Source organism: Ictalurus punctatus, chromosome 20, assembly GCF_001660625.3.
Source record: "Ictalurus punctatus breed USDA103 chromosome 20, Coco_2.0, whole genome shotgun sequence".
NCBI lineage: Eukaryota > Metazoa > Chordata > Actinopteri > Siluriformes > Ictaluridae > Ictalurus > Ictalurus punctatus.
Genome location: NC_030435.2, coordinates 14,185,876 through 14,210,226, shown reverse-complemented (window position 1 = coordinate 14,210,226; position 24,351 = coordinate 14,185,876). Strand labels below are relative to the sequence as shown.

At 40.8% G+C, this 24,351-nt stretch overlaps 1 long non-coding RNA gene across 1 annotated transcript; it reads right to left on the bottom strand.

Annotated features, from left to right (window-relative positions):
- Positions 1 to 8,819: 8,819 nt before the first annotated feature.
- On the bottom strand, positions 8,820 to 20,724 carry LOC128628843 (uncharacterized). The gene is made up of 2 exons (XR_008393090.1): positions 20,312 to 20,724; positions 8,820 to 10,799 (listed from the first exon to the last, which is right to left on the bottom strand). It is a non-coding gene; the product is annotated as an uncharacterized LOC128628843 (long non-coding RNA).
- Between the last annotated feature and the right edge of the window lie 3,627 nt (positions 20,725 to 24,351).

The window sequence follows — 24,351 nt, the reverse complement described above, 5'->3', positions numbered from 1 at the left end:
CAGCAAGCAGTGACCCAGGAACTGGCTCAGAGTCTGCACACCGCCACCAGAGAACTACTGGAGCTAAAGAGGAAACCCTGCTCCACCACCTCAGTCCCAGACCCCTGCCAGGAAGTGGCATGCATCCTGACGAAGCTCACCAGCGAGGATGATGTAGAAGCCTTCCTCCTAACCTATGAGCGGGTTGCCCGGTACAAAGAATGGGAAGAAAAGTGTTGGGTGGACATCCTCACCCCTTTCATGTCAGGGGAGGCCCAGCGCACCTACTACACCCTTCTGCCTGAACAAGCTTCCCACTACCCGATTCTGAAAGCTGAGATCTTGGGCCACTGTGACCTACCCCCCTTCAGTGCGGCGGCAGAGTTCCACAGCTGGTCCTACCAGCCAGTAGCCACCCTTCCGGCCCAAATGGGTTCCCTGCTCTGAATTGCTGGGAGCAGCACACCACCACTGAAGTGGCTGAAAGGATCATTATGGACCACTTCCTAAGGGCTCTGCTGCCTGATGAATGCAAAGCAATGGGGATGAAAAGTGCCCACACCCTGTGAGAGATGGTGGAAGCCCTCAGATACACCTTACCCACCCTGAGCATTGACAGGGGAAATTGGAGGGACACCGAGCCAGGGCTCCGCCAGGGCCAAACCCCATGAAGGCTGGAGCCCGGCCTGCACCATGGGAAAAGACCTCCAGATAGCTGCTCCACCTATGGGACACCCCAGGACGAACCCATGCCTACCAAGCCGGGCCCGGCTTCCTCCCCGTGAGTTGACAAGCCCTGGCTGGCCACACTCCACACCACGTTGCCACCCAACACCCTAACCCTGGCTGTCAAGGTGACCAGCAAAGGTCACAGAGAGATGTCAGGGAGGTCCCTGCTGCCAAGGTCCTGGTCTCCTACCCGTCCGGCAAGTGGCCGCTCCTTGTTGGGCTGATCCCAGGCCAGGGTGACTGGCCAGGGTTCCCCACACCACCAGTTGCTGGGGTCCACTGCCACTGCCTTGGAAAGAAGAAGTCACCCAACACCAAAGACACGATCCAGCTGGCCTACATGGCCCAGGATTATGGGGACGCCACTGCACATGCCTCCTCAGGTGAGACACACACACCCTCTAACCCAATCTCCTCTGTGTTTCACCAGGTCACTTGGGAAGGAAGCCTCGGGCACAAGCAGAAGGAAAATGAACAGCTGAGGCACTTCTGGGGCCGGCTGCGTCTGATTGAGGGCATCAACCAGCATCCAGAACAGCATCTCACTGCAACCTATTTCCTTGTTTCCAATGGCTTTCTGTAGAGTATAGGCATGGCTCTGGTAGCTCCCAAAGTATGTCCAGGGTCATAAATACATCCTGGTCATCCTCAACTATGAGACCAAGTACCCCAAGGCAGTCCTGCTGTGGAAAGTCATCTCCCAGAATATCGCCAGAGAACTGGTGCTCCTGTTCAGCCATGTGGGGATCCTCAAGGACATCTTAATATACCAAGGTATGCCTTTCGTCTCCAAGTTCATGTGTGATCTGTGTCAGCTGCTGCAGGTGAAACACCTCTGGACCTCCATCTACCACCCCCAGACAGACGGCTTGGTGGAGTGGTTCAATCAGACCCTCAAGCAGATGGTCCGATGAGTGGTAGATGAAGAGGGCCGAAACTGGGACCTCCTCCTTCCCTATTTCCTCTTTTCCACCGAGAGACGTCACAAGCATCTACAGGGTTCACCCCCTTTGAACTGCTGGATCTGGCCCATGAAGCCTGGGAAGAACCGCTAAGAACATTCTGCTCCCTGGTGGAATACATACAAGAGATGCAGGAGCGGATCAACCGGGTTGTCCCAATCATCCGCGAGCATATGGAGGTGGTGCAGTGAGAACAACAGCAGGCCTATAACTGGCCAGCCCAAAGCAGACAATTCCAACTAGACGACCAGATGCTCTTACTGCTCCAAAATGCCTCCTGTGAAATCCTGGCCTACTGGTAGGGCCCCTACACAGCTCTCAAGAGAGTGTGCCCAGTGAGCTACCTCCTACAACAGCCGGGTAAGCACACAAACATACAATTATACAACATTAACCGACTGAAAAGATGGGTCCGGCTTGCCCCGGAACTTTCCACTTTCTCTGCTGTTCCCTCAGGGTATGAGGGTATAGGGTGGTCCATCAAGGAAAAGACCTTATGCCCACACAGCACCAGGAGCTGATGGAGCTGGTGAACCAGTGTGCTGATGTTTTCTTGTCCTCCTCAGGCCTGACCCACCTGGTCCCCACGAGATAAAAACCCCACTGGGAGTGGTGATCAGACACCAGCCCTACTGTGTCCTAGAGGCTTGCTGTCTGGCCGTTGAGGAGGAAGTTAGCCGGATGCTATAGGATGGAGTTATTGGGGAGTCCGCCAGCTCCATCGTGGTGGTTCTCCACCGTGGAAGCCTGATGGTAGTATCCGCCTTTGTAATGACTTCCGGAGGTTGAACAAAGATTTGGAGTTTGACATCTACCACCTTCCCCGAATCGACAACCTGGTAGAGCACCTGGGGAGGGCCTTGTTCATCTCCACCCAGGATCGGACAAAGGACTACTGGCAAGTCACCTTGGCCTCAGAAGCAAAGCCCAAGTGCCTTCAGCACCATAGGAGAAGAAGCTGGAGGCATTGAAAGGGTATCCCCGGCCCACATAAAAAAACAGGTACGTGCCTTTTTGGGGCTGGCATGGTACTACAGGAGATTCATCCCTAACTTCTCCTTTCTAGCTTCCCTCCTCTGAGACCTTACTAAGAATGGACAACCGGACTGGGTGCAGTGGGCCAAGGAAGCAGAGCCAGCATTTCAGGCCCTCAAGCAGGCCCTCACTAGCTCGCCTATTCTCAGGAACCCCGACTTCTCCCTCACATTCATTGTCCATACTAATGAATCTGAGACAAGGCTGGGGGCCATTCTGTCCCAGACCTTTGACAGGGAAGAGCACCCAGTCCTCTATGTCACCCAGTCCTCCATGCCCTCCTGCAATGAATGGCCCGAGGAAAAGACATGAACGCCAGAGTAACCCAGTGGTAACCTATGATTGAGCTGACACACAAAGTGTACACACTGACTTCTACACTGAGTCGCCGCAAACAATAATGAAGCATATACAATCTAGACCTGATCGAAACTCCTCAATTAGTAAGTAGTTTAAATCAAAACTCAAATACAACCTCAATTCTGATCCCTTATGCACTACTCGATCACATGAAATGTTCCCAGAGAACAACAGTCATGCTATAAATGACATTTTTATAAAAAATAATTAACAGTTTATTAGAGTGATATTCTCCAAAGCCTGACTTCAAAACAAGTGTTTAAGAACAGAACCATACAAAACCATAATGAAACATACACAATCTAGATCTGACTGAAACTCCTCCATTTGTGAACCAAACAATATTGTTTAAATCAAAAACCCAAACCCAACCTCAGTGCCACAGTACTTAAAACATACGATAAGGTACAGTCCCCTCTGAAACGACTGGAAAAGCAAGGCCAATTCAATTGTTTGTGCTATAACTCAAATACATTTTTGGGTATAAAATCAAGTGATGAATATAAGAAGATACTTTTTCAGATAGTTTTTCTGATATTTACATCTAGATTTGTTGAACAATTTAGAACATGGCACCTTTGGTGGCAGACCACCCAATTTTTAGGTGAGCAAAAAAATTGGAATCCAAATTTAAAGTCAGCAACACAATATTTGGTTGCATATCCCTTGCTTGCAATAACTGCATCAAGCCTGCAACTCAGTGACATCACGAAACTGATGGTTTCTTTTTTGTATTGTTTTTCCAGGCTTTTAGTGCAGCCTTTTTCAGTTGTTTGTTTCCCTAAAACAAAATGTTCCTGTAAACTTCTGAATTCACCCTGCTCTTACCATCATGAGTTACATCATCAATAAAGATTAATGAGCCTGTTCCAGAAGCAGCCATGCATACCCAAGCCTCCACCATGTTTCACTGATGAGCTTGTATGTTTTGGATAATGAGCAGATCCTGTCTTTCTCCACACTTTGGCCTTTCCATCAGTTTGGTAGAAGTTAATCTGGTTTCAGAACTGTTGTGGCTCATCTCTGTATTTGTTTGTGAATTCCAATCTGACCATCTAATTCTTCCTGCTGATGAGTAGTTTCCATCTTGTGGTATAGCCTCTATATTTTGTTCATAACTTTTTCAAATAGTGTATTGTGATACCTTTAAACTGAATTCTAAAACCAAGTGTAGATGTTCAGAGCTATTTATTGTTTAAACAATCAATCTAACAGGACTTTAACAAGAAACACCTGTCAGTCATATGTTCCAATATATTTGCCACCTACAAATTGGGTCATCTGAAACAAAATGTGCTATGTTGTATATCGTTTTAACACATCTACATATAAATACCAGGAAATAAAATCTGACATTTTAACCTCTTCTCTCATATTCATAATTTGATCTCAAATCCAAATGTCTTCCTTCAGTCTACAGCAAAAACAAATGAATTGGCCATGCCGTTCCAATATATTCATGCCTATTCATACTATGGTATTTTTATATACCATTGTATTTACTCAATGCTCCAGGACATGGTATTAAATATTTTGGGCATTACCATGGTATTTTTTAAAGTACCTTGAAGTAAATACTGTGGTAATACCATGTGCAAAAAGCACAATACATCACTTATTAGTAAACAAAATTAGCCTCATAACATTGGGCAACTAGTTCAGTTAATGTCTTCAGTTATGTTTAAAAGCCATCAATTTCAGTGTTATTAAGTTATTAAAGGGCAATAAATACTGATCCAACAACTAAAAGAAATTACATTATTTTAACTGATTAAGTTGAGACATGACATGCACAGGAAATAACACGGAGTTATATTTATATATATATATATATATATATATATATATATATATATATATATATATATATATATATATATATAAGTGTGCTGTCCATCCATCCACCCATCTTCTACCGCTTACTCCTTTTCAGGGTCATGGGGAAACCTGGAGCCTATCCCACGGAGCATCGGGCACAAGGTGGGGTACACCATGGACAGGGTACCAGTCCATCGCAGGGCACAATCTCATACACACTCACACACCTACGGACTACGGACACTTTAGACATGCCAATCAGCCTACCATGCATGTCTTTGGACTGGGGGAGGAACCCGGAGGAAACCCCCACAGCAGGAAACCCCTGCAGCAGGGGGAGAACATGCAAACTCTGCATACACATGGCCCCGGCGGGACTCAAACCCTGGACCCTGGAGGTGTGAGGTGAACGTGCTAACCACAGATTGTTTTTTGCTGAAGAGCCACTGACAAGTCATTTGCAAATGCAAATGAATGTAAATGACATCATTAAATATGACTAAAAAATTAAAGCCTATCAGGTAAAACATGAGCTCAGCTCATTTGTGGAAGCTACATGAATTGAACTGGGTGTCAGTCACACGAGGGGTTTAAATAGAAAACATAATCAAAGCAAAACATGGATACCTGTAGCAAATCAGAGACCAGTCAGACGCCGTGCCGCAGTGCCATCTGCTGGCCGTGGCATAACAGGTATCAACTTAATTTTAAAAAATGATCATTTATAAAAAAAAATAATAATAAAAAATAAATAAAATAAAAAAACATACTTAAACTGCCTCTTTTTCTGCAATGAACTACTTTAAGCGCCTGTGGCGCTCACTCTGACCAGTAGCCAAATAACATGCACACAAATCATTACCTGGTTTCAGAGGACACTTTAGACATACACATGGTATGTAAGGTCATATTTTATCATTACCTGGTTTTACTCATAGTCATACACATCATGATATGTAAGGTCATATTTTTTATTTATACACAGAGTACACATCAAGGTAAGTATGGACATTTTTTTGGTCATTTTTAAAACTTCAAATAGGCCTTTATTTATGCCAGAAAACAGGAATTATGAGAACCCTAGTGTCCCCGTAATGTTGGTGAGTAACCTGACATTATGTCTATATTATATAAACCATATATACCAGTTCACACACACACACACACCTTCTCATGTACACCCCTGTCTACCCATATATACATGTGTTCCTGTCATGATATTTACATAAAGATATAGATTTGCCATAAATTTTTATGCTGAACCCTTTGGCTGGATCTCAGTTCTAGCAGGGACAGGTGTAAAAGTGTGTGTGTCCTCAAGCATTCTTTATTTGTCTGTCCCACCTCTGGCTCCCATCTCTCCCTCAGTCTCACTTTCTCACATGATCTCCGGCACTCATACACAAGCTACACTACCACACACACACACACACACACACACACACACACACACACACACACACACACACACACGCCCTGTGGTTATTTTTCTGCTTGTCTTGAAAGGTTGTGTGTTAACAAAACATAATTATATTCTGGGTTTTCCCAGATATAGATCATATCTGATTCTTGAATGCTTGTAAACAACACCAGTCATATTATTACCGATCCTAACGCAGTGCTTTCTCTATCTAAATCCTTCTGTCTGTCTTTCTCGCTGTGTAGCCCCATGTAGCCACAAAACAGTCCAAAAGAAACCACCAAGATTAATTTACATAATGTGCATGCATAAATTTACATAAATCCCAACAGATAATATTGACAGTACACTTCTGCTCATAGCCATCTTTGATTTAAGAGATAGATGGGAGGGTGTGATTGCTAAAGGTGTAAAGACCCAGAAAGTTTAAGTTTACATTTCTTAGGTGAATATTTGGTCTCATGGAATTTAGGACAAAACACTTTTGTCCTAAGGATGGACTGTCTTTGCTATCATTAGAAATGCTGGTGAATTATATCTGATTCCAAATATTTTATTAAATTAATCAAATCCTTAATATTTAAGGATCAAAATTGGAGCAAAGACACAACATTATCAACAGTGTTTTAAAATGGTTACATTTTACAACATACAATCAAAAAAGCAATATATTAATTGCTAATAATTACTAATGCTTTCATAACAATGAATCAATACTTGCATTGATCCTTAGCGCATCAGGAATTCATGTAGTTTATACATTTATACATGTCAACTGAGTTGATATGAATAGCCATTAATAAAGGAAATAGTTAGGTGTTGATATCTAGTTTACTCATTATGTTAATTAATATCATGACTTGCAGTTTTAATAAAGATCACGTGCATGATACAATTAAAAATTCTGTTCCGGAACAGTCTAACTCAAATTCTAGGTTATATCTAATTTGCCATGTAAATCATGTAATGGAGGTTAAGATGGATGCAAATGCAGATAAGAGCTTTATAAAACAAGAGATATGCAGATTAATCCAAATCGTGAAACACAGGCGTGGTCAAAACAAGCGAAGGGTCAACAAACGGCAAACAGACATTAACAAGGCTAGACTAGAATCAAAGAACGCTATACTATAAAGAAGATCAAAACCATAAAAAACACGATGAACAAAGGCTTGGCACGATGATAACACTCAAAACTTCATGCATATAGACACACAAGGGGTTTAAATAACAAACGTAATCAGGGGTGAAACAAAACACCTGAGAACAATGATAACACGTGAGGGAAACAACCGATGACAAGACAGGGATGGAGAGAAGACATAAACCATAACAAAGCACACGTGTCATAAAGTAAACAAAGGGTTAGGGTTAGGGTCACTGAAAAACCCGGAAGTGCACGCTCACACTTCAAGCTCGTGCTTCCAGTTTCAGAGCTCAAGCGCTTTGCACGAGGGGAAATCGTGACAGAAACCAACACCCCACCCCCCCAAAGGTGCTACTCCCGGAGCACCAGAAAAAACTCCCTCCCCCACTCAGTCCTGGGGAGATTAATTGCCCTATGGGCGAAATGTCTTCACAGCCCCTCAGGTCCCAAGGCAGGCATTGTATCACAGATAGCCAGCTCCTCAAGGAACTGAGGAGCAGACATGAGGCTGTTGCAGATTCTCCCAGGTCCCTAGGTATTTGATGGGTATTTCTGGCAGCCAGTGAACATACTAGTCAAATAAAGTGTGCGTTTTAACTAATTTCCACTGATCATTTGAATGTCAACAACTATGGGTAGACAGAGAAGTAGAAAGTGTAATTTGCAGACAGATTTCACATTTTTTTAAAAGGAGCACAACCTGGGAATTGTCACATCTGCACCACCAAACTCCCTCTGTTCAAACTCTCTGTTCTCCATCTGTTCAACCTGGATGCCATAACCTTCTATCATCTTCCATCTTTTACAGCTCTTCATCATGCTTAGTTTCTCTGAGGTAAAATTCTGCAACCCAAACAAATGTTTGTCCATTGCTTTTCTCAATTGGACAAGAAACTGTGTTTGCTAAATGTTGGGCTCTTACATTTCTAACACAAAGCAAACACAAGAGTGCCACAGTTTCTGTCTAACTCCATAAGGATATCACTAAGTCTTCTGAAAAGTGAAAGTAAATTTATTTTATTATTTTATTTTATTTTTTATTTTTTTACTAGTTCTTCAGTGCTTGAAAGTTGGTTAGAACGATGTCTTTAAGTCTGACAACTTGGTGGCCAACTTGGCAATGTTCATGGGCAGTTAATTCTTAAGATTACTAAGCTTTCTTTTAAAACTAGATCAGAATAGCTTTGGTAAGATGTTCTCTCATGTCTTACCCTGAGACCTACTGTATATTATTAAGGTATACATAATTGTTGTAGTATTGAATTTGCATTACATAAGATATTTAAACTTTTATTGACGGACCTTAACAAATACCAGTGTACAGTGTTGTGGATAAAAATGACATGAAATAAACATGAGGGAGACCTAGTATGAGTAATACGTAATTTTATTGAAAATTCACAGGACTGGTGGGTGCGTAATCTTGAGGAGAGCGGTAGGGGGAAGAAAATGGGGTGTGTCCTGGGGACATGGGATAGTCAGCAAAGGTGAAATAAGGAGACCACTGAGAGGACGGCGGACTGACAGGTGAGAAGAGGGAAGAATGGTCAGTGTTGGCTCAAATTTAGCCTATTACCCAAAAACATTTAAAATTCAACTTAGAAGCCAATACTCACATTTACCTCTGAGACCAGTTGGAGATAGAAAAAATACACCAGCCGTGAGTGAGAAGAAGCAAGGGTCCAGCTTTTTGTTCCATTCCACCACACAAGATCCACACCGATGAGAATTCTCAAAAGTGATCCCCCTACCCTGAGCTTAAGCTCCAGTATTTATACTGTACTTACACACTAAATAACCCATATGTTTCAAGAAGACTATGATCTCACTACCAATAGGGTTACAAAAGAGCTCATTTACCTTACTCTTATGTTCCAGAAAAGGGCTGTTTCACTTACACATAGAATTGAAACCAGGGGTTTTAATTTACACATAAAATCAGAACCCAGGCATTTCTAATAACCCAGAAAATAAAAACCCAGAGTTTTGAATTACACAGAGAATCAGTAACCAGAGTCTTCAGTTACCTTAGGGCATCAGAACCCATAATTCTCAGTTACCTTAGGGCCTCAGAAACCATAATTCTCAGTTACCTTAGGGCCTCAGAAAATTCACTTTTCATTTACCTAGGGGATATAAGATGACGTAGACAAGACTAAACAACCTGGAGGGACCTTGGTCTTATCGTTATCTCGAGGGGGGGCAGTTTGACCCACCCTTATAACTGGCTCTCTTCATGGTTCTCTAAAAATTAAGGCTTTCCTTGCGAGACGAGAATCTTCACCATCTGAATCATGAGTAAGTTATATTTTTCCTGTATTTCTCGTTTATAATTTATTTTCATATTTGCACTATATTTCTTATTTTATATATATTTATACTACTTGAAAAGCAGTTTACTGTACTTCCAACTTCTTAATATCATTACAGTTCTACTGTCCTGCATATCCTACTATTCTGTTTTTTTATAGAGTTTCTCTATTACTATAAGATATTATTAAAGTTATTCGTGTGTGTATGAGAAAGAGAGAGTGTGTGTGTATGTTGTGTCTACTTGCCCGCCCTTGACTGTACGAGCGTGTGTGTGTGTGTGTATTAGCCCTCCTCAGCTCAGCTCGTATACCTCTTTTTGACTTTTTTGACTATTACTGCTCTTAAAGATCTTTAAAGTGTAATTCCAATTTGTCAATGTCCGCCTAATCCCGCTTCTATGTGTCTAGGTGCCCGTCTCTTCTTCTTCTCCCCTTTGCTGGATGCTAGGTCTCCCTTATGTTTATTTTATGACATTTTTTATCCACAACATAAGATATTTAAACTTTTATTGACGGACCTTAACAAATACCAGTGTACAATGTTGTGGATAAAAATGACATGAAATAAACATGAGGGAGACCTAGTATGAGTAATACGTAATTTTATTGAAAATTCACAGGACTGGTGGGTGCGTAATCTTGAGGAGAGCGGTAGGGGGAAGAAAATGGGGTGTGTCCTGGGGACATGGGATAGTCAGCAAAGGTGAAATAAGGAGACCACTGAGAGGATGGCGGACTGACAGGTGAGAAGAGGGAAGAATGGTCAGAGCCCAGATCAGAGAAGGTGACATCATCCTCAGACTGAAAGCTGGAGGGAGCGTTGGTCTGTGTAGAGGCGTCAATACACACATTCACGGGGTGGATTCTGTATCTGAGGGGGGGACGGGACCCCGCATTTCCATTTCCAGAGGGGGTGCTGCGAAGAATGTTAAGTAGCACCATGATGTCAGCAGTGAGATGCGCGAGCTGATAGTGAGTGTTCAGATCCAAATCCATCCCCTCCAGGAAAAGAGAGAAGAAAAAATGACGACGGGCACCTAGACACACAGAAGCGGTATTAGGCGGATATTGACGAATTGGCTTTACACTTTAAGATCTTTTAAGAGTAACACACTATGGTTTATTAATCACAGAGAAGTATAAGAGCTGAGGACTGCAAACACACGCACACTCGTACAGTCTCTCTCTCTCACACACACACACACACATAACATTATAACTTTATAAGAATAATAAAAAGGAGTATTAAGATATTATAAGGGTAATATAATGATATGATGAAGTAGGAAGTACAGTAAACCATTTGCAAACAGTATAACTATATATAAAATAGAGATATAGAGCAAATATGAAAGTAAATTATAAACCAGAAATACAGAAAAATGTAAAAGAAACTTACACATAATTCAGGTGGTGAAGATTCTTGTCTCAGACGACGGAGGCCTTAATTTTAAGAGAAAACCATGAGGAGCCATTTATAAGGGTAGCTGAGTCAAGCTGCCCCGCGAGATAACAGTGAGACCAAGGTCTCTCTAAATTGTTTTGTCTCTCTCCCACTTTCAATCCTAATGGTATCCAGAAAGTCCTCTTTCAAAACATAATGGTAAATTTGATAAGCCTCTTTCAAAACATAATTGTAATGTAGATGAGCTCTTTTTTTTTTTTAACCCTATTGGTATTGATATCATAGCCTTTCTTAAATATATTGGTTATCTACTGTGTAAATACAGTATAAATACTGGAGCTTGAGCTCCAGGTGTCAGATCACTTCTGAGAATTCTCATCGGTGAGGATCTCGTGTGGTGGAACGGAACCAATAAATCTGGACCCTTGCTTCTTCTCACTCACGGCTGGTGTCTTTTTTTCTATCTCCAACTGGGTTCACAGGTGTGAGTATTTGCTTCTATGTTGAATTTTACGTGTTTTTGGGTAATAGGCTAAATTTGGGCCAGCATTTGGCACCCCAGATGGGACTGGGTTAAGATCTATATGTCTGTAATCTCTCCCGTGGGACTTCACTCTCTAAGCAACAGACAGGCCGTGTAGGAAGAAGGCATTGCAAACGCCTGTTATTTCAAAGCTCTGTCTTAGTGGTCTGTAGTTACGATTGGGAAGCCCCCGGGGTGGGAAGAAAGACTAAAGTTGGTCTCCAAAAGAACCTTCAGTGAGTGAGAAGAGGTAAGAGAAGTGTGAACCGATTGTAATTGTATAAGGGGTATGTATAAGGTTCATAAGACTGTTTAATGAAATTGTATGTGTTGTGTGAGTGAAAGACCTGCAATACTGCTGGTTAAAAATTCCAGGGCTGGATAGGAAGCAGGTGGATATGAGGCCTCAAACCCCAGATACCGGCCACTAGAGGTGGCGGCTGCATTGGTGGGGGACCCCTAATACCGCTGGATTGAGTCCAGGTCTGGATAGAGAGGGGTATAAATCCTGGGCCCAGGTCCGGGTCACGCAATTTAGGGAACAGACCCAGTGTGCCCAGTGTATGAATGGAATGTGTAATAACAAACGTGTGTGCTTATAATACGAGTGTGGTGTGAGAGCGTGCATGCATGTGCGATAAGCTCTGAAACTTAGGTTTGGAGACAGGGAAAAATGTATTCGTTAGTGCTCTGAACATGAGCTCCATACACAAGGAGATATGTGTGTTTGATAAGCTTTGAAAATTAGTTTCGGGGAAAGTTGAATTTAATTTATATGACTGTAAGCTTCATACATATGGAGCTGGTGTGGAGGTGCTTTATACTCTGAAACCTCATGTAATAAAATAAATATGTGTAATAGTGTGGGAATATAATATGTGTATGTGAGCTTGCAGGCGTTGTTGATAAAAAGGAGTGTATGCGTGTGTTCCTGTCTGTTCTTATCTGCACGTCTGTGTGGAAGGAAGGAAAGAAAAAAGGGGGAAAGACAATTCTGTGTGTGTGTGCTCTTCAGAGTGAGCTGGGTAATACAGAGCATTGAGAGATATTTTTGCGTTTTTCGAATGTTTTGAATCCGGTACAGACTTTCTGTGATTTGGGTGTGACTGTGTGTATTATAATTAATTTGGTATCAATAACTGCTGTATGAGTGTTTTAAAAATTGGGGAGCATGCAAGAACATTGTAAATATTTTAGACATCTGCCAGACTGCCCATTGTGTAAATAAGAACTTCTAGGCCTGTAATATATAACAACATACTCCCAGATTGTGTGATCCAGGGGAAAAGGAAGACTGAAGGTGGGGGAAAAGTGTGCATTTTCAGGCCATTGTTGAGAAATGTGTGAGTTAGTCCATTTGGACCTTTCATTTATATTCCATAAATTATGAATGTGTTGTTTAGTTAAAGGCCCCAAAATGACAATAACAATATCATTTTTTGCGAAAGCTGCCACAGGGCCTACACAGATGATGTCCACAACTCAGGCCGGGGAGAGCCAGCTGCGGCATCCACAGGAAGACAATGGGGCCCATGTAGTGAGGATACAAATCTCTGCAGGAGCGGGCGAAATATTGGCATGGATAAAACGGGGGGCGAAAAAAGAGGCGGGTACTGGGTTATGGCACAGCGTAGAAGGGTTGTGTATAGCCACAGTCAGCCACCTCCCACTCTTGATCAAAGAAGCCTATGGCTTGGATCACGCCAATACGGCCGAAATTATCCGGAAAATCCATCAGGAATGGTGGTCCCTTCACCTGACCAGTATGGTGGACCAAGCGTTGAACACATGTGATGTGTGCATCACTACAACATGCGAAAGAATCTTACCACCCCCTTAGGACATATTCCCCCGCCGACAGGACCTTTCCGGCATATAATGATGGATCATGTAGACATGGGAGCAGGCAACAGGATAGAAGGGAAGCGCTACATTCTAGTGATAGTAGACCGCTTCAGCAGGTGGGTGGAGGCGACTGCGACTTCTGAGGAGGACGCGGGATCCGCGGCTAAATTTTTATGTCGCGAGGTCATTCCCCAATTCGGTATCCCTGATTTTCTGAGTTCGGACAACGGCACCCAGTTCGTGAATAACGTCATCAATAATATTGCATCTGCCTTGGGGATAGATCATAAGCTAGGTTGTGTATATCATCCTCAATCCCGGGGCATGGTGAAATGTGTGAAGGTACCCTACTTAGTAAACTGGTGAAAATATGCGAGAGCTCTCACCTAAACTGGGTCCAGGCCTTACCACTGGCATTGATGAAGATGCGTTCATAGACTAATCGTATGACGCACTTGACTCCTCATGAAATGCTTACTGGGCGCCCAATGCCCATGGCGTTCACCCGAGGGCCATACACAGGGCCGCCTCTGGCACAACTGGAGGACGAAATGCCGGAGTATGTGTGAACCCTCACCCAAATCCATAAACATTTGTATTCACAGGTTAGTAAGGCAGTCCACGAAGGGAACAAGGTACGGGAGGATGTACGTCAAGTGGCACCCAGGGACCAAGTACACATTCGTACCTTCACGAGGAAGAGCCCCCTCGGGGCACGCCGGGAAGGACCCTTCACCGTGGTCGCTGCAACAGCCACAGCTGTGAAAGTTGAGGGGAGGGATCATTGGTATCAGTTGAACCAATGTGTCCGCTCCGGATCAGGTATGGGACTGCTACGGCAAGAACAACCTTCGACCCCAGGCCTTGTCAATACAAGGCAGCCCACTGAGGCGGAGGTGTTAACCGACAGTGACAGTGATTCGGATGCATCATCCCTGGGCCCTGCCTATGGCACTTGAGCCCAGACTAAGTGGCGGGCTGTGGAAAAACTAGATAGACTGTCTCAGTCTCAGTCTGATGCCATTAGCCCAACTCTCCCCTCCGTATTATGATATTGACCTTGTTCTCTCGCGCCGAGTAGAAGTGACTGGTGTCGTAGCTACCAGCCCACAGAAATTAGTAACCCCATCGGAGGAGGATTTTCTGTCAACACTTGCCACTCTCTGGCAGGACCTTAATGACCCCACCTTGCCTCTGGGCACAATTGACTTGGATACGCTGCAGGCCCGTGAATCACAGTTAAGCGTACCTCCTGAGCTTCAGTCTCCGCATGAATCTTTGCACACTCCCCTACCACCGGTTCTGGAGAGCACTGGTTTTGCCGAGTAGTTAGGGGTTAGGGTACGTTTTACCGCAGGGCTAATAGCATACCTGTTCTTTTTCTATGACCCGATGTTGATGTTCAGAAGGACTAATCATACCTTCATTGTATAATGGACTAATCATACCGTCTTTATACCCCTGACTGTATACAGTTCCTTATATAGATTGTGGCTGGTCAAAAGCATGCGTGCTCCAAATCATTCTTTTAATTTTATTTTGAATTCCGTGTGATTCCCTGTTTGGAAACTGAATGAAAGAGTTTTGAGTTCCATGATGACGTTCATCTAAACACAGAGCGCGCAAGAGAGGGAGAGAGCGTGTTCGAGAGATTTTTTTTCCCCTTTTTTCTTCCCCTTTTACAATCTTTTAGTTATCAAATTTCACACTACACATTAAAGTCAAGGTGACTCAATATATATATATATATATATATATATATATATATATATATATATATATATATATATATATATATATATATATATATATATAAATGCTTAAACATATTTCTGTAAAAATTAAAATGAATCAGTATTTCTTGATGTTATCAGTCTGGAGAAAACTTTAATGGTTGTTTATGTGTTGTGCCACATTGTTTCTTCTGCACAGGCATATCGACATCTTTGCCTGACTAATGATAAAATTGATTAGCTGACATTTGAACCTGTTCCTTGTGAGTGATGTACTTAACAAATTAATTAAAAAAAACCTGAAAAGTAAAACAGACCCGAGGTTACAGTCTCTGCCTAACTCTGAGGCCAAATCTCAAGGACCGAAGTGAGACATGTGCAATGTGGTCCGTATCAGGCTAGGTCACATCCTCCCTGTTGAGATAATGTTGAGCCTAAACATTTGGTTTTAGAGAGCACTGTACCTTCACAGCAGTAATAAATGTAAGTAAGTCAAGTGAACTGACTCGCTAGCAAGAGCTGGAATAACCATAACTAATTTGTGTATCTGTGATTCCTATACGGGTACGTGTCTATACATTGTTAACCAGTGTAAGTGTGAGTTCTTCTGGCTTGTGGTATTCATGTTGCATAATGATGAATAATTTCTGCATATTTTCTCTTTAAATGCTGGTTATGTCCAGTGAAGAGTAATTAGTAAGATCAGATGGCAGTAGTAGTCTGCACATTTTAAACTCTCTGTAAGGTGTTGTACGTCTGTTACAGATGTGATATCTGAGTCCGTAACATTAGAATAAGGTGATGATTACCTAATGTGGAATTCGGGTTTTGCAGGGTGTATGAGTATCTGGATTAGGCAGCCCTGCATAATTCTTCCTTTTGCTGACATATTGTGCTGATGTGAGTTTGTGAGTTAGTTTAATTACAGCCTCTTTGCAACAGTGTAGTTTGAAATGATTTTTTTCTTTTCTGAACCGTAGATTGGTGAATAGAATAAAGTAGTTCTGTAAATATACAAATATATATATATATATATATATATATATATATATATATATATATATATATACACAAATATATATATATATATATATATATATACACAAATATATATATATATATATATATATATATATATATATATATATATATATATATATATATATATATATACTATACGGTGTGCTATGGATATGTCATACAAAGTATACGAGTTGCAATATTTAAATAATACAAAGCAGTGGTCACAAACTCGAGGAATGGAGCATATACTGCACAATCTGTGAAGTGAATTGATAAATCTTTATACGGTAGCTGTGACTGAGCTGTGAACTGGATGCAGGTGTGTGTGATCTGGGAATTGCAGTCCATGGCAGCCATGTTTGTGGACCGCAGTGCAGGATGGGAAATGTGGTTTGTGACATGAGTAGATTTAACACTACCTTAATATGGTCAAATACAGTTTAAATGAAATGGATACATTTATAGAAGGAATCTTATGCCTTTTCACAAATGGGCACTCAGCCAAGGAAACAAATTGGTGGTAATTTGAAACAAAGCTCATAGATGATAAATTTTATTTTAGACTAAGTTAAATACATATTCACATTACTCCTAATTAGATATATTTAAATAAAGTGAACAAAATTTAAATGTCATGTATAAAGGGTCTGAGTGATATTTTGAGTGTGGTACAGTTATAAGTTAATAAGGGACAAAGGGGTGCATGCATATCTACCATTTAGACTAAACACTATTGTTGTACACATAAAACCAAATTCACTAGGTTGTTTTGAATGAAAATTAGCGGGATAAAAGTGACTAGAGAACTGTAAATACATGTCTAGATCTCAACCTCATTTACTCTATTTTAGTTCTATATTATTGGGATTATCACTCGTTAGCACAGATGGGATATTAATATGTTAGGTTAGTGTACACCACAAATAGTCCTAGACTAAAGGAAATTTGTTTTCCTTTCTCAATATCCTTCTGGTGAATGAAAATCAGGAAGGGATAAGAATGTATCTTTGCCAATTGGGTTTGTATTTTTAAAGTCAACAAACTAGAACTCTTTTACAGATTAACTAAACATGAGAGTGGAAGACCCCTTTATGAGAGGTGTTATTCATTTGATTAGAGAAGTTGAGATTACTTTAATAATTTTAAAATGATTTGATAGACCAACAGTATTTAATCTCTGCAGCAATATTTCATGATTCACTGTGTCGACTAAATGTCGACAAACAGGGAAGTGCAGAAGGTACCGTGACATTGTTTTAGGACTTTCAAAACAGCTGTTGTGCTGATATGTTTATATGACCTTAGACTTTTTTGCAAACTGATAACATGTCAATGGTTCACTGAAAAGGCTTTCTAAAAGGGACATAGGACAGGAGGCTTTGGGATTGGACTGTAATGATCTAATATAGTGGAATTTCCCTGGTTTAATAATAAAATAAAAAAAAAATTAAAAAGCTGATTTCCAAATTTCTGGTATAACCCCGTTGTCTAATGAAAGATTAAAATGATAAGTTAAAAGAGATGAAATAATATCAGCTGCTGAGTTTAGAAATACAGACTCCACACAATCAGGGCCTTGTGATTGATTCATATCGAACAATGTGTGTGCTCAGTAAACATCAGAAGTCTCCTCATTTTGAATGTTTAATGGCTTTCTGCATTATTAAAATCAGTATACAGTGAATCAATTGAAAAGTATTCACCATTTGTAACAGGCCTAGATCTGGGGCATAAATTGAACATTTAATGATGGGTTTTTGCAGTTGTGTGTTCCCAGTTGTCTGTCTCCAGTTTCCAAAGTGGGCAGTGATGATGGCACCCCTCATCCTAAACTCGCTAACATACCTGGCGCATTATGGGCTACATAAGGTTGAAGCACGGCAAGTAACATATACACTGTAATAAGCTAAAGTGTAAAGTATAGTCATCCTGTGTCCTGTAAACATTATCCTCGATCCTCAGAAAAGGATGAAGGAACACGCCCACTTAGTCTAGCATTATTACAGCAAGCTGTAATAACAACTGCGATAAGTTCTGCAATACAACCAACCCACCCAGTAACCAATGTTTAAGGCTGGAAGAGGATGGCATTTTACACCAAAGTTACACAGTCAACTAACTAGTCATCCTAGTAGCTCCATTATTTATAGTATGTTGTATATAGAATAAATATATATATATATATATATATATATATATATATATATATATATATATATATATATATATATATAATATTTATATATATATATAAGATGTCCCAACTGTAACCCATTCCATTCCACATGATATTATTATTGATCAGCACTTTTTCCAAGTGACTGCATGTGAGAGCTCAAGGCCGATACTCCCCTTAACATTCCTAGATCAGTAGTACACCTGGGAGCGTCTCCTTCAGGGGTTGTGGGCTCCCCTGAGGTGTACTCCTCTGTGGTCATAGACTCCCTTGCACGCTCCCAACGCCGACAGGACATGAGTGGGGTCATCCTCCGCCCCATAAAAGCACAACAAATGTTCCTGGACGTTATCAAGTATGGTCTGCAGTGGATCACTGATTGCTCTCTACATGACAAAATCCTGAGATCTGGGTGTTCTTTGGACAAGCCTGACATTGAATGGACTTATGCTCTGCACCTGTACTATGGCTGGCAAACTTCAACAAAGACTTTGTCTTACATGTGGCTGAGGGGTGGGGTGGGGTGGGGTGGGGTGGGGGGCGCTGGGGGGGTCCCGGCTCAGGAGTGTGGGGCACTTACAGGGCTGTAGTTTATGTATTGAAAACATTGGATTTGGTGGCACAAGGATTGCCAGCACGGTGCGTGCCTCGGCTGAAGATGCTCTCTTAGTGCAGATCACTGGGAAAATTGCTCTCTCACACCTCGATCTTACATTCATCACACCAGGTCATTTCTATTTTGAAAGAACAGGATATGGGGATATGGGGTTAATCTATGTGCCACCCAAAATGAAATTCTTAAACCTATTAGTGTGCCTAACACACCAAGTGTAGTGTTGTAGTGCCTAATTAATTCTGTGGAGCCAGTCACTGAGAACACTCACGATTGCCTAGCTGGAATACATATTTCCTCGAGCTTAAAAGTTTCGGGTCTGAAATTTCACAAACATTATGAACACCCTGATCTGCCCAATTGGCTGAATTAAAAGCTATCACTACAGAGTGCAACCTGGTTAAGGGTAGAGCTGCTAATATATAAATATATAGATAAATACTGACATTTATGCCCATGGATTGTGTCATCGGTTTGGAGTTGTGCGAATGCAGTGAGGTTTTAGAATAAGTTGGAACACCACTTTAACATACCGAGCAAATAGTTAATTGAATTCTAATTGTACCTTCTGCACTTTTCAGTGTATGTATTACAGATGCCCATGATTTTAACCAGTGTGCGAGGGGGAAGGTAGAGGAATGATCTCTGTACTTACAGGCAACAGTGGAGGATAATCTGAGTGTGATATTTGTGCTCAAAAAAAAAAAAATTATAGATTTTTTTTCTTGACCAGGGATAGGTCCTAGATCTGGCATGCCATCTCAAGTTAACGTAATTTGTGCTGATACTAAACATATTTCGGTAGATGCTCTACCTCTTGCACTAATGACCTATCGCATGCAGACTAAGAGCAATGTGTATCTAACACCGCATGAAATGCTTATGGGTCGACCCATGTCTGTGTCTGTTTCTTATGATGGACTGCCACTGGAGTGATTGTTGATTGTTGCCAGCAACAGTTATGTGTGAGTTTGGAGTAAAGATATTTTCCATTATTTTCTCAGGGAAAATCTTGAATTTGAATGTTATAATTCTTACCTATGCCTCATCCCAGTTTGTTCAGTGTACTGTTTTAGACCTGGTCCTAAAGATGTCTCTCTCTAAGCACTGTCAAAAATACCTCAGACCATGCAATCTTGCTTACAAAAACACATATAGATACAATTTCAACTGTAAATGTGATTTACGTTAACAAATACTTTGCCGTAACATGGATGCAGCAGAAATTCACCTTAATTCGATCCAACCAGGAGTGGCTCAACATGATGTACTCCATCATGAGGTATGTCAAGGAGGAGCCTTTTAACCAGGCTGGAACCATCTCCCATACTCCCTCCTCCACTGTGGATCTTGTCCAGTCTGCTGAGTCGACAGAGAATGTTGTTCAGCTTAACTGCTCATTTGAGGATGCCGCCCAGCATCCCTGTTCAGCTGAAGATGTTGCTCCACCTCCCGGTGCAGCCAAGAGCTCCGCTTTTCTTCCCTGCTTCACCTATGGATGTCACTATGCCAGGCTCCACTTCAGATATCACTCCACCTTACTGCTCGGTTGAGGACATCACTCTGCCATCTTGCTCCACTGAGGATGTAGTTCTGCCTCCGTGCTCCGCTGAAGACCTTGCTCCTTTTCTTTGCTTTGTGCAGTATGTCGCTCCCCCTTCCTGCTCCACGGAGGACTTTGCTCCCCCCTCATGCTTCATGTTCTGCTGGGGATGTTGCACTGCCTTCCTGTTCCATTGAGGATGTAGCTCTGCCTTCCTGTTCCACTGAGGACGTCACTCTGCCTTTCTGTTCCACCAAAGCTGACGATCCAGCTTCCCACACCTGGGTGCTGCCTAAGATTCCATTTACATACCGACATGTAAACATACCCTACAGTTCATTAGGAACAGTTAAAAAATTTTCTCATAGAATGTGTAGTTAAAAATGGGAATCTCAAAATGAGTTAGCTTTATTTGTGCATTATATTTCCTAAATATATCCTGTAAATATATTGTCTAGTTAATTCATTCATTCATCCTCAGTAACTGATTTATCCTGGGTCATGGAGCCTATCCTGGAAACATTGGGACATAAATTGGGCTAGATATGCTAGATATGCATTAACTTAATCAAGCTCTTAAGTGGTTTTGGTTGATTTAATGATTGATATGTTCATGGTCTTTCAACAAAAATATTGGATTTTTTAAAATATGTATAGATTCAGTTCTTATGACCGTGATTTGTTTTAACATGTAAAAGTGCCAGTACTTCATTTTTTGAGTGTACCCTCTCCCTCTCAAGTTGGTCATTGTAGGCCTCATCAATAGACTCTAGTCACTTACTCACAAAGACGCGTATCTCTGTAGTCAGAGATTATTCTTTTAGTGACATCTGTGGTAGTATTATGGTTACATCAAAAGGGGTCCTAGTGTTGGCAAACTACAGTACATGATTGTCTAGCCTAAATCTCTTTTTTCATTTTTGTAAGGACTTGTGAACAAAACATTTTTAATCTAATCCAAGTTTCTGTTTCAACCTGCTCCCAATAGTCATATGCCTTGTTACAGTAAATGATGTCATATGTTTTATGGCTTCCTGATCACACATGACCTGGCCCTTCTCAGTCTTTCACAGGAACTTGACCTAACCTGTTGTGTGTGTATGGGGTTTCCTGTTTCCTCTATAAGTAATTAAGTAATTTTTTTAAGTAATCTGTTTAAGTAATTTTGTTTGGCTAATGCATCTTGTGTCTGGGGTTAAATGTTAGTAAGCATCAATCCATCTTTGAAACACCACAAAGGACAAGTCAAATGCTTTATAACTTTTGGACCTTGCAACTCTTGTGCATAGCAAAACCTTGAATTTTAAGCGTCAAATGCTTTACCATAACTTTTGGACCTTGCAACTCTTGTGCATAACAAAACCTTGAATTTTAAGCTCTTAGAATTTCTCCTTTTGAAACTTCTGAATATTTTCCATTTATTTGAAAACCTTTCAGCTCTTAATTTGATAGTTCTGAAGCTCCAATATTCCAAACTGAATTTACAGACTCAAATGTATCTTATTACACAAGGATCATGACAGTTAAACTTTGAAACTGGTAAACTTCAATCCTGTGTATCATGGGTATAGTAAATGTTTAATGTCTCTTATCTACCTTAAGTGTCTGTAACATCATTAAATTAAATGTGCTGCCAGTTTCCAATCTTGCCTGGGAGCATGGTGCAGACTGAGTTGGCTGCTTGATGCAAGGTTGGATGTTCTCATATCTGTTTACAGGCACAGATGGTGATATAAAATGTGACAAAAGGCTTAGGTGTGGCAACAGTTTTTCACTAGGCATTGATGAATAAAAAGTAGAGCATCTATAATGGTTACATTAACTTTATCTTCTCAATGCCTTCTTCACTCAATGTGTGTCCAATCTTATCAGAAATGTTTGGTGTGCGTGCATGTTTTCATTCCAGTCAAGCAGGAGGCACATGTGATTCCACCTGTTCAATCAGTTGATCTTGACTTTTAAAAGACTATCAAGTGTGGCTTCTGCGGGGTTGGAATAAAACCAGCACCCATACCAGCAAATATTCCGGATAATATTTCCAGTATACATACAGAGGTCATAAGTTTACATATGCCTTGCAGAATCTGAAAAATGTTAATAATTCAAAAGAAAATAACTGGGATAATAGAAATTGAATTTCATTTTTTTTTTAAATACTGCCCTGAATAAGCTATTTCATATAAAAGCTGTATACATATATTTCACAATAATAACTGGAATTTTACAAGTAAACCAGTTCAAAAGTTTACATATGCATGATTCTTAATATTGTGTCTTGTTTCTTGGATGATCAATGACTGTTTTTATGTTTTGTGAACGTTATTCATGAGTACCTTTTTTTATCCAGAGCCATTAAACTGCCCATTGTTCTTCAGTAAAATCCTCAAGGTCCTGCAAATTATTTAGTTTTTTATTTAGTAGCTATATGATGTTAAGATCCATCTTTTTCCACTGAGGACAATTGAGGGACTCGTACACAACTATTACAAAAGGTGAAAACATTAATTGACTCTCACGAAGGAAACACAATATCTATCACAAAACATAAAAACATGTTGATCATCCACGTAAAAACACAAAGTATTAAGAATTAAGCGCATTTAAACTTTTGAACTGTTTTGTGTGTGTGTGTGTGTGTGTATGTGTGTGTGTAAATTCAGTTATTATTGTGTCTTGTGGACTGATAGGACAAAATCGCAAAAAGAAAAAGTATCCACATATTTTTAAGAAATACCAAAAACATACAACAAGCTTAGGATTAGAGAGGAAATATATGTAATAGTAAGCAATAATAAAAATATATCTCACCCATAATGAAGAAGTGGTCAAATATCCTAAATTGTCCAGGACAACAGTGCAGTGAGATGCGCACAGCTCGGTTACCGGAAGTAGATATGCCAATGAGTGATTTGGAAAAAATTTTAAATACCTTAAAGAAAAACATGAAGATATGGGGATATCCAATGGCTGAAAATGGGTTTTAAGGGGATTCCAAAATGAGAAAAGTTTATCCTAATGGTATTTAAAAATGAGAAAAGTAGTTTTAAAGGGGAAATCAAAAAATACATTATTAAAGCATATTGGGATTTCAAAAGAATGAGATAATTGGAGGTAAACTAAACTGTAACCTAACTGTATTAATAGGGCATTGAGTCTGTGTATAGATTCAGATCACTTTGGGACGTCTCACTTATTGGATCTCATGTTGTTTTTTGAACAATAAAGTGGATTTTTGCTTCCAATGTGTTCCAATGTGTTCCATGCCATCCAATGTGTTCTAGATTGATTACTTTCAGTTGTGCTTTTTGAGTATGATCACTTATGGAAAAAGGTAATTAGTACCACTAGTCATTTTTGGTACCACAACACAATACAAGATGCATGAATGTGAGTGAATGCAGGATGGGTTAAATGGTGCCAAACTACTGGTGTCCTCTGTGAAGGCAAGATCCCAACATGCCTGAAATCCAAGGTCTACAGACCAGTGGCATTATACTGAGTGGAGTATTGGCCAATAACCCAGAAACATGAACAAGTCATGAGTGCCATGCAAATTTGGATGCTTACGTGGTCAGTTGGGTTGAGGATGTTTGGGATGCAAAGAGGATGCAGAAGACAGATACAGCAAATAAAGGCAACAATGCAGAAATGCCGACAGTATTGAGCTTTACGTTCCCTAACCTTAACCCTAACCCCCCCTCAACGGTTTCAGGAGGTTAAGGTGGTAC